This window comes from Trachypithecus francoisi, unplaced genomic scaffold (assembly GCF_009764315.1).
Source record: "Trachypithecus francoisi isolate TF-2019V2 unplaced genomic scaffold, Tfra_2.0 Lachesis_group1, whole genome shotgun sequence".
Classification (NCBI taxonomy): Eukaryota; Metazoa; Chordata; class Mammalia; order Primates; family Cercopithecidae; genus Trachypithecus; species Trachypithecus francoisi.
In genome coordinates, this window is record NW_022681454.1 from 58346379 (window position 1) to 58358963 (window position 12585).

The following is a 12585-nucleotide window of genomic DNA, read 5'->3' on the forward strand; positions in this document are numbered from 1 at the left end:
GACCATTTTCTCCAAATTTATTTCACATATTTGCAATACAAGATTAATTATAGGCTTTGGAGAAATTCTATTACATTCTTAACAAACCAAAATGTTCTAAAAGTATTGCTTCTGTCAAAACACCATGTGGGTCAACTATTTCTACTGACATCTGGTTCATCTTCATTACTATGTTCATGTTACGTTTGAATTTCAAAAAGTTTGGAATCACTGCCCCAGACCACACAGATTTTGTCTCAGGCCTCATAAGGAACAAGAATAAATGGGAAGAGCAAGGTTTCTTTAAACATTTAGGCATTTCCCCCTTCCCAAATCTCAATTTGACAAGTAAGGAATGCAGGAGCAGGTGACATTTTCTTCAGATCTTGGCGGGAAACATGGAGAGCCACAGAGATAACACAATACATTTGAGTAGCTTTTCAGGGCTTAGGGCAAATGAATGTACAAGTAACAGATGCTCCTCACAAACTCTTACATGAAAGCTGCCTGTAAAGCAACTTTGTTTGAGGATGGTTTTGAAAGTCAGAAGGAAGTAGGGTCTGTGGGGTGTGGGAGTCTAACCCTCCAGTCCTTGCTGTCATCTCCTTGGCCAGATGGCCATTCTGGCTTCCTCTATCTGTCCACAACTGTTTTCTCTGAACTTTAACCCCACAGTCAATTCATACCAAAACTTAAGAAATGGTCATTACCTGATATTACTGATTTAAAAATATATGGATGTTATCTCAGTGCCCCAATTTATGCCCAACATCTTAATCAATGTCATTCATACCACATGCATGACACATTTGAATGCTCATATTAATAACTCTCTGCTTTACAGTTGTGACACTCACAAGCTCTTTATCCAGAGAAACTAAACCATCTCTAGTTGCACCTAAACTGGAGATGAGGTCTTCACAATTTTGCAGAGAAAATCCAACAAGTTGAGTATTTTTTTCTCAGCTCCTCACCAGCACTGTGTTTTACCATTGATGTTATTATTTATATTTGTTATTTTTTATTTTGGTTGTTGCATGATATCCTGATGTTGTCAAAGTGATTCAAAGCCTTAAAAGGGTTTATTGATGTATAAACATAATTATAATAGTAGGCACTGTGAAATTCCACAAACTGGGACAAGTAAATCCATGGGAATAATGATTTTACACAAGAAAAAATATATTATTAGAAAGCGCAACCATAAATACCTGAATTTGAGTGTTTCTGGACTGACAATTTAATTTTCCCTTATAGTGTATTGTTCTTTGGGAAAAATAGCATGGAGTCATTGTAGTCTTTTTCAAACAAAGTTTAATAATACACCCACTGGGGATAATTTCAGCTGCATATAAGAAATAACTCCAAATTAAAAATGACTTGGGATTCATTTCTCTTTCTCAAAGAAGTCTGGGGTTAGGCAGTCTGGGGTTGGTATAGTGGCCCTATGTTGTCATCAGAGCCCAGGCTCTTTACTTTTTATTCTACCTTCTTAGTGTGTAGCTTCTTTCTTACCTTTAATTCATGGTCAAAGATGGCTGCTGAAGTTCCAGGCAACACAATCTTACTCTAGCCAGCAGAAAGAAGTAAGGATGGGTGCACCCATTCTCCTTCAAGAAGGCTTCCTGTAAGTCCTAACACAAACACATCTATTTATATCTCAAACCAGGATGTAGTCACATGACAATCCTAGCTGTAAGGAAGGTGGGCTGGTAGTTTTCCATCTGAGCATCACAGTGTCCATCCTAAATTTGAAGTTCTGATACTAAGGAGGAAGGTGAATATTTACAGTCAACTAACAGTTTCTTCCACAAATGACCTCCATAGCAAACTAATTTGTTTCCCAAGGATAAGCACAAAATGATGATTTCTAGTATAATAGCAATAAATTTTATTGCTAAAGGCGAAGAGACCAAAATGCAAGAATAAAGTAGTACTACTTATGACAAAAAATTAGTACTTATTACACAAATCATAAGAATCTTATAAAATTGGTCACAAAGTTAAAGATAAATATGTTTGAAGATTATTGGTAAAATTCTTTTATGAATTGGCACCATTGTGCATTGCTCAGTATCAATAAAATGTAATGTGAAGAAGCAACTACTATTATGATAGCATTATAATGGTAAATATTTTACTTGGCAGTTGTATAAAACCACAGAGATTCAGAGTTTTAAATTAGCTCTTGACATTTGTCAAGTTATATATGAAGGAAAACTGCTTGATAATTTTTTGTGTTATCTATTCCTGAAAACCCATGATATAGGGGATTTGTGTTCTTTTAGTTAGGAATAACTTTGTAAATCATGATGTATATAGGAAACATACATGGAGATTAGTACTGAAGAAGAACCAGCCATGTTTACATCAGGTCAAAGAGATTCTACTGAAATGTGAAATCACTCACTGTTTTATTTACACGGGATAGTTGGTGGTCAAATAGGCCACAGGTTTTAATTTTAGAGAGAATAGTGAAAGTTGTAAATATACATAGTGGTTATCTAGCGTTTTCTGTTCAATGAATTATTTAAAAAGTTGAGCAGCAAGTGAAATCTACTGATGGAAGGTAGAACACAGATAGCCCGAGACATGCGATGGTGGTGCAGTTGTTGAACATCTTAATGGTGGTGAATTAGATGATATGCATCCAATACCTTGACTTTGGCCTGGTGTGATCTTAAACAGAGAATCCAGTTGAGCCTGCCTGGACTTCTGACCTACAGAACTCTGAAGTAATATATGGGTGTTGTTTTAAGCTGCTGAGTTTGTGGTGATTCTTTATGTAACAACAGAAAATTTAACACGGCCGGGCGCGGTGGCTCAAGCCTGTAATCCCAGCACTTTGGGAGGCCGAGACGGGCGGATCACGAGGTCTGGAGATGGAGACCATCCTGGCGAACACGGTGAAACCCCGTCTCTACTAAAAAATACAAAAAATAGCCGCGCGAGGTGGCGGGCGCCTGTAGTTCCAGCTACTCGGGAGGCTGAGGCGGGAGAATGGCGTAAACCCGAGAGGCGGAGCTTGCAGTGAGCTGAGATCCAGTCACTGCACTCCAGCCTGGACGACAGAGAGAGACTCCGTCTCAAAAAAAAAAAAAAAAAGAAAGAAAATTTAACACAAGATGTACTAGAGGGTGGGAGATAAACACTAAGAAAATTCAGGGGCTCACAAGATTAATGAGATTTTTGGCCTAATAGTGTGAGACACACTGAACGTTCTCTCCAAAGTTAGGGGAATATTATTGCGTCTTATACTTCTCATTCCTAGGGAGATACACAATGCCCGGCAGGCATCTTTGATTTATAGAGGCAGCATATTATGTACTTTAGAATATTGCTTCAACCCATACACTGGGTGACACCTAAGACTTCCAACTTTGTGTGGGGCTCAGGACATAAAAGGATCTGTGGTAAGTCTAGGCTGTGAGATCCTTTCTGCACTGGAATTGGCACCTATTCCAAATATAGGTTTGCCTTTTCTGTCTGCAGAGCTTCATCCAGCACCATCAACCAAGGGCTGAGAGAGAGTTTGAGCTGTAGCATGGGATCCCACATAACACTGCAATAGTCTAAGACACCCATTATATAGCAAAGGAGTGCAGCGGGGGGCACATGGCCATGGTATCCACTGGTCCTATCAAATACCCCACCACCTAGAGGCTACTGAACTGAGAGTAAAGCAGTCTGTCAAAGGCCCAGCTGACATACTGTCTGGGAAAGGGTGCCTTGTGCAGATGGGACACCATCCTCTAGGATGTAGTATACACCCCAAATCCATACACATATCATGTTACACATATCGTGTTTTCAAAACGTAGAATATATAGATCTGGAGAGCAAGAGGTGAAAGTAGCAGTGACCCTGTTACAGTCAGCCCTAGGGGACCCCTTAGGGAAACTGTGTGCTTCCCTTCTCTACAACTCTGGGTTCTGACATTTTAGTGGCCTTGGTTTTTAGAGGGTAAATCGTTTCACCAAGGAACAGAGAAAGATTATTTAAGGTAAGAACTGCTGCTTAGTTACTTCGAAGACCTTGTCTCAAGAGACCAGTAGGCAAAGAAAGGAATTGCCATACTGGCAGGAATAATTGACCCTAATCATCAGCTGCTGTTGAGCAATATAGGAACAGAGAATGATATATTTGGCACCAAGGTGATCCACTTGGTTTGCTCTTGGCAACCCTTTGCCCTGTTTTGATGGTAAATGAACAAATACAGCAATCATGGCCTGAGAAGGTCATGGTGACCAGTGAGTTGCCAATGGCAACCCTAGGAGTCTATCACATCAGCAGCCTAGCTACCTAGACCAGCAGAGATGCTAGTTGAGGGAAAAGAGACTCTAGAATTGATGGTGGAGGACAGGGAAGATGACTGTCTGTTCCTTGAGATAGCTGCAATGACAGGAATGGTAGTTTCTCTCATTAACCTTTCTCTTGTAAGAGTCCTCCAGAATACTGGAGTTTTCCCAGAATTTATTACATGAAACAAGTGGATCTAAATGGTGCCAAAAGTTGTCTACAGTGAAGGTCATGGTGTGCCAACCAGATCCCCTTCCAGGTCTGTTTGTTAATCCCCCCAGCTGGCGGGAGTGTTGGTGGCAGATAGTCTCAGTTGAGCTTCCTTTCTGGGACTTGCCATGGAGTGGAGAGAGCTGTCTTGCCTGAATTTATGTCCCTGTGGGGTGAGGGTGAGGAGACAGGTGAACCTGTAATATCACCAACTTAAGACAAAGCTGAAGGGGCACCTCAGACTCAGAGGTCCTCACAGGATTGGCTGAGACCTTTGCTGCAACTGTACTGCAGTTCCAACTTGTCCCCTGCCCAATCCTACTTCTTTCTCTCCCTTTCAGGTGCTGATCCCAAATTCACTTTCCAATAAGCCTCCTGCACACAAATCTCCATTTTGGAGAATGATCCTCAGGTTTCTGATCTGTGAGAGGTTTTTCCCAACTTGTATCCCACTAGAAAAAATAAAGTAATTATTTTATTAAAGTATGTCTGGCATTGGATACCTTGATTTTTAAAGTTGGAAATGTATTTTTTGTTGTCTAACTTTATTATGCAAAATGGCATGTCAGTTTTATCTAGAATTTTAAAAATTACAAAGGTTGAAAATATTCTTACATATTCATTGACCAGTTATCATTTTTCTTTCATAAAATGTCTATAGGCATGAATATTTCTGAACCTGGCCTTTTAACATCATCCAGACCAATAACTATTTCTTTTCCACCTTTCCTACTTCTTTTACATGGTGCACAGCAGAGGATTTTGAAGCATGCTGATCTTGTTTACTGTCAGGGTTTAAGACACTATTCCATTCTTCAATCTCCCAAATTCCTAGAAGGACCTATTAATAAAATTGGGTAGAACACTGGGTTGAAAATATGCTAAATGTAAATAGGTTTTTTATTAAAGAGCAATAAACATACTTCATTACTTCTTTTGCTTGTTTAAGCTTTTGGAGCTTGTGACTTCAACTTTTCCAAGGCTGGGCTATTTACTCTGGATGTAGGACTACATATTTCAGGACTAAATGTGCAGACATAACACTCAGTATTCATAACCCTGTATTGGGACCCTCTTTAGACTGACAAAAAACTTCAGCTTTCATCTGACTTCATAGAAAAGACTACACAGACTTAAGGATATTTGGAAGTCTTTTCAAAAGTCAGAAACACTTTTATATCACTCCAAACTACTATTGACATTTAAAAACTTGATTATGCAAAGAACTTCATCTCTAGGACAGGAATTACCAAATGCCAAAAATAACTCAATTGAGACCTAGAATCTTTTCCTAGCTCTCAGAGAAGTGATGTTAGTAGGATTAGTTAACAGGCCAGAATACCCCTTTTGAGCAAAGACATCATAGGTGATTAATGGTATATTTGGAAACAGGCATCACTTGACTTAGGATGGTTTAACTTGAGAACTTTCATCTTTATAGGCTTATCATAAGTGGGCTTTAATCATAAAGAACAAATTTTTATTTATGATTACCTAACAGTTGAAACTGATGTGCTCTCAGAATAAAGTCAACGCAAATAATTAGTGATAAGACAATGTGATGTGCTAATTTGAGAGGTGGAAAAATTGTGATGATATGGATTCATGATTGGCTAAAGAACATGCCCTTGAACTAAGCTATACATTTTGGCAAGGGTAGTAATTATCTCTTTTTAAAACTCTTACAAACAGAGCTTGTGAAAACATCACAGAAACATGATAAATGGAGTAATAGATGGTTTGAATATTCCAAAAGAAAACTGATATTATCAAATTATCAGATTTTAGTGCAAGCTGAAAGGGTTGATGTAGAGAAGTTAGCTGAAGTCTTTGGAAATGCGCTACTGTTCAAGATGTGTGTTTAATTTTTGAAAAGGAAACAGGAGATCTCTGTAAGAGAAGTCACCTGGAAAACTCCTCCCTTAGAATTGACCATTCATCTTCGCTAGCTTATCAGTGGAAAATTTTGCCCCAGGCAATCCAAATATTGAACATTTCTAGGTCCCTGGAGCAAAGAGAATTGCTGATTCTGACTACTTAGAAACCTAGCGGGAAAAGGCCTCTTTAGTCCACTGGACTCTCATTTTCAGGAATTAAACAATTAGCCTATATCTTCCCTCATCACAGACATTTTCAAATGTAGATTTATATCATGTGTTTGGTTTTACATACTAAATATATTTTTATGAAAGCGTGTATACAAAGTGTGGGGTTTTTTCTTTTCATGATTATTTGGCATTTTAATTAAGCGAAATGGGATTTTAGGAACAAAACTCAAATTTATAAAACTTCAACTAATTTAACTGCCATCCAGGAACTTTATTGTAAATAATTTGTCAACAAGATCTGCATTTCTAATTTCAATTTGTCATTCCTTCTGAGGCACAGAGAAAGGAAAAGAAAAATGACGGTTAATGTTTGTTGAGCACTATGCACAAAGGATCTTATTTAGTCCTTATAAACAACACTGCCAAATAAGACTTGTTATCTGTGGTTTTTTAGGTGAGGAACTGGAGGCTATGGGAGATTGAGTTATGTGCCCAAGGTCATTAAAGACAGTAACTTGCAGAACTGAGACTTAACTGCGGTTTTATGTTCACACGCCAATTAGCCAATGATCTATCCAACAAGAAGATAAAGGTGTGGCATGAAGTTATTAGTTTGAAAGTAAACATTGTGAGTCTAGGCTGGACACGGTGGCTCACGCCTGTAATCCCAGCACTTTGGGAGGCCGAGGCGGGTGGATTACCCCAGGCCAGGAATTTGCGACCTGCCTGACCAACGTGGTAAAGCCCCGTCCCTACTAAAAATACAAGAAAATTAGCCGGGCGTGATGGCGGGCGCCTGTAATCCCAGCTACTCGCGGCTGAGGCAGGAGAATCCCTTGAACTGGGAGGCGGAGGTTGCGGTGAGCCGAGATGGCGCCCTTGCACTCCACCCTGGGGGACAGAATGAGACTTCGTCTCAAAACAAACAAACAAACAAAAAACATTGTGAGTTTTACTTTGTTTTATCCTACAATATTCCTAGCTTAGGGCTAGATACATAATAGATGAACAATAGGAAGGTGAGGAGATGGATAAAGCATGGACTTGGGAACTATAGCACTCAGGCTCCAGAGTCAAATCCTTGGGCTGAAATCCTTGATTCACCACTAACCAAACAGGTTACCTTGGGTGAGTAACTTTTACTTCCTAGTTGTGCCTCAGTTTCCTCACATAGTAATGTCATGGGATCCTTGGGGTGTTGTTTTGCCAGCTGGAAACCTCTGTGGCTGGTGGCACCTTCTGCTTGAGCATTGCTCATGCCTGCTGGGCTTGTTCCACCCATTTAGCCTAGTGGGCTGCGCTTGGCTCATGCTATTGGCCCAGATCCCACACCTGCCAAGGGTGAGCCAGGCATGGAGCTGCAAAGAGTGTGTGGGTGAGTGAGTGCGTGGTCTGGCCACTATGCACAGCCAGGCATGCTGGCTGTTGCGGCAGGGTAGGCTGCTCCTTGCGCCAGGACAGGTGCCAGCCCCGTGCAAGACTGCGGCTGGAGAGGGACCCCATGCAGCCTCTGCTGTGGACACCTGCATCTGGACGAGGGGGATGTGTTGATGACCAGAAGCTTGGAAATGCCAGGAACTGCAGGGCCTAAAAGGGAGTGTCGCAGTCCTGACTCATGGAGCCCCTAGGTCTGGGCTCCCTGAAGGGCCCCAGCTTTTCTCTCCTTCTTGTTGCCCACAGCATGGCGAAGTGGCAGGGATATTTCAGTCCTGTTTGTGTTATGACTCTTTCAGTCCTGCCATTTGGCAGGTCCTGAGTTCTTGTCCTGCATCCAGGAAGAAAGAGCTATGTAGAAAACTGGAGGGTGAAAAAGGCAGAAAGGAACTTCATTCAGAGGCAGAACAGCTCTCAGGAGACCCACAGGGAGTAACTCCTTTCCACAGACAGGTCGTCCCATTGAGTGTCCAGTTCTCAGTAGAGAGGAGACCTGCAGTGGGTAGCTCCTTTCCGCAGGCAGGTTGTCCCCATACCTGTTGGATGCTGGTGAATCCAGGGTTTTTATAGGCTCAGAAGGGAGGAAATACATGCTGATTGGTTCATGGACGGCCATGGGTGGGCCTGGAAAAAGTATAAATTCTCACTCCTGGCCAGGGACTTCACCTGGAACTGGCCGGCCCTCAGGCTTCAGGCCATCCCTGGCTTGAAGGTGGGGTTTCACAAGGGACCCACCCTTTTCAGCCCAGGAACCTATCTGCCTCCTGCCACCAATGCGCCATCCATGGTGCCCAGGCTGTTCCTGCCAAAGGGTGCAGGCCCACCCCAAGCAGCCCTCAGCACCCCGTCATCCTCCCTCCCATGTTGGTTAATGCCCAAAGTCCAGAGGGGGCTGAGGTGGCAGGGGGCTAGTGTTTCAGTGGTGCCCTGAGCATGTGCACACCCAGCCAGGTTGCAGTAGTGCCTGGGCTTGGCCACAACTTTGCTCCAGCCCAGAATGGGTACCAGGAGCGGGAGCAGGCACTTTCAAGCCTGTGGGGGGAGGGAACTTCCTGAATTCCGGAAAGCGCAGTGATGCCTGGGTCCAGAACCCTGGCTGGGCGGTTGCAGCTGTGCCAGGGATTGCGGGGCTCCTGTCCCACCAACTGGATAAGGGGCGGGGCTCCCGCCCGTTCCCAGCCCTGCCAGCTCCGCGGTGCACAGCCCGGGCCATGCCTCCCAGGCTGCAGTTAGCATCCCCACAGGGGCTGCTGCTCCAGACAGGCCAGAGCCGCCATCAGTAGAATGGGGATAAAATACCTGTCTTTTAGGGTAGTTGTGAGGATTGAGTTGATCCTGATAAAACACTTACAATAGTATGTGGCACATAAAAGTGCTCAGTGAATATTAGCTTTTATCGTTATGATTAATCAGATTTTACTACACTGTGGCTGTGTTCAACTTGAATGTCTCAGTTTCCTCATCTGTAAAATGAGGAACATCATTTACCTTACATGGTAATTTTATTTGGCAATAATATGCTTTTATTATTTCTAAATAAAATATTTTATTATGCTGTGGATCTACTGAAACAACATTTGTACATTTGCTCTGTGCCGGGTACTATTCTATTCATTTCATAACAGCCTAATAAGGCAGATGCCATTCTGACCCCCATTTTACAGATGAAGAAACTGAGGAAACAAGAGGTTAAACAAATTTTTCAGGGTTACACAACTGGTAATTAGCTCAGCCAAGATTCAAACCCAGACACAGTAGCTCCACAGTAGTCTAAGTCTATGATGACTACACTATGCTATGGATCTAATGAAATAACATTTGTAAAGAACCTGCCCAGTTCCTGACATAGAGAAGAAGCTTAGTAGATGCGAGCTCTTTGCCTATCTTTTCAATAAATACCCTTTGAAATTCTCATGGAATGCAAAATGATATAAATGTTTCAGCTGGCCTACATGATTTACTAAAATGTCCGATTTTAAGTAATAGTGACTTCCCTGTACTCTTGGAAGGCACACAGAAATATGTGAACACACTTCTCTCTGATTAGGCTCACTTTGGATCATCTTTTCTGTTGACACTTAGGAGTTTCAGTTAGCAAGACATCAACATGCACTCATGTGTGTGCAGTGATATCCTGGAGAGCAGCTGTCAATGATGACAGTTTGAAACAGAACAGCTGGAGGGCAGACCTGAGTTTCTAATGACTGAGAACAAGTCATGGAAATAAGGCAGCCAAAGGGCTCGTGGCTGACAGTGGTGTGCACCTCCCCACATTACTGTTCTGGGTTTCTTGATGGGGATGCTATAAAAATTGTAGGTGGTACAGTTCTGGGTTGTGCAGGACTGTCCTGAGCAAATCAACCTGGACTGTTTCTTTCACTGTAGCATTTGCAGCATCCTTGACTCCCAGATACTAAATGCCAGTAACTACATCAGTCATAGTAACAACTAAAAAACACAACTAAGAGAAGCTGCCACACTTTGTTGCCCTGGGGGAAGATATGGTGTTATCACCCCTATTGAGAACTGAATCCTGTGGGGTCTTTTGGGTTTACCTAGGCTTATGTGTAGAAGGTTGCATCTTCAGTATTATCTCCCTTCTCAAAATTGGGTGCAGTATCCCAGCATTAGCACCACATGGGAGGTTATTACAAATGCAAATCTCAGACTCCACCTGAAAACTATGAATTAGAATCTGCATTTTAACAAGATCTCCAGTAATTTGCATGTGCATTAGAGTTTGAGAAACATTTCCATACTAGGTAGAACATAGATTTTGGAGTAAGAAGGTCCAGGGTTAAAATTCAGTCTCTGACTCTCACTAGCTGTGTAACCATGGGAATGTCACTTAAACTTTCTAAGCCTCAGTTTTCTGCTCTCTGAAAAGATCTTAATTCTTCATGTGTAGGCATGTAACAGGCATTCAACAAATGTCATTTCTCTTCTCTTCAACCTTTCATCAGAAAACATAGTCAAGAAAACCACTCTAGCTCTTTGGATATCATTAGGGAATTACTACCATAGGATAGTGTGGCAAGATAAAGAAAGATGACTACTTTCTCTCGTTTTCCACGAAGACATACTATATATCAAGTTCCAGTTGTGGCATTGCTGGGCATGGCCGACACTGGAAGAGGGGTTCTTCTAGCTGTGACCAGGGTTAGAAAAGGCCAGTACACCTGGTTCAAACAGGTCAGTTAGGAGGAGCAAATCAAATTTCCCAGATGAAATCTGGGACTGATGGCAAAGGATAGATCTTCACAGGGAGAGCCCAGAGAACAAATTTAGGCCCAGGAAGTCAGGGAGATGGTGGGGCACGAGTATCAGAGAGACATCTGGAAAAAAGGAAGAGAGGAAACACTTATCAGGACGCTTTCACATCCTTTGGCCTTATCCTCTTCTTGCTCCTTGTGTACCCTGCACATTGCTCTACCAAGGTGCCCATTATACACTACAGAATTGTAGATTGGACTGTTTCATTAACAGATTCAAAGCATTTTGAGGATGAGTTTTTGAGAGGTCATGTCTTGTTTTATTGTTTCACCTAAATATTGTATGCAATGTCTAAGAAAGTATCTAGAATGTGTAAAATAATACTGTTTGTTAAGTGATTGAATGGATGAGTGAATGAATGTTTTGCTTCCAACACTGTAATTTCCATCACAGGCCGTTCCTTAGAGAAATCCATGGGGCTTTTAGGAGAGTAAACACTGAGACTCTCTGTGAACAAACGCATCCTTGTTGGTTTCAACTCGCATTTGCCTGTAATCAGGTAGCAGCCTGGATTTCCCACCGCCCCCTGACTTCTTGCATCTAGTGTCTCAAGCCTATGCTTCTCTAGAGGAGAAACCAAGGGAAAAAGGATATAAAGTTGTCAGAATTTTCAGTCTACCAGTTTTTCTTTGCTCGTGGTTTTGGCTATGGTTAGATTTAGAGTCTGTTACTTTTCAAGGACCAGCTGCCTAAGTTTCTAGGAGATCAAGGAGGCTAGGAAAGAATGATTGTGCTGTTCTTTACTGAAAAGCCACCTGCCAGCCCCTTGGGATTGCTCAAATAGTGCCCCAAATTCTTGCTCAGGGATTTACCTGAACTCTGATAGATGAAGCATTGAAACTGGCCTATAGGAGACAGACATGAAATCCAGCCTCTCCACCCTTTGGAGGAGAAGCCAGCAGCCAGGTTACTCTGGAAACCCTTAGAACGTGACAGGTAAAGGCCTCAGGTTGTGTTCCCTTGAGTAGAGCTGCTTGATGAACTTGACTTCTTTCTAGAACTGGATGTTCGGAAGGAGGATGGGACAACCCCTCAGACAGTCCCTGGGCCTAAGGACATGAGATTAATTGTCATCGAGGATAACTCATCCTATAAAAGTTAAGTGTATTTCATTTCATTGCTTATCAGCTCCAGAGCTTGTCATCAGTGGCTCAGTAAAAGCATCTGCAGCCTGACATGGGTATGAAATGGCTCATGGCACTTCTAAGTTGAAAGTGAATACATTTAAGAAAACCTTGTTCTTCCCGGGAGGCGGAGCTTGCAGTGAGCTGAGATCCGGCCACTGCACTCCAGCCTGGGCGACAGAGCGAGACTCCGTCTCAAAAAAAAAAAAAAAAAAAAA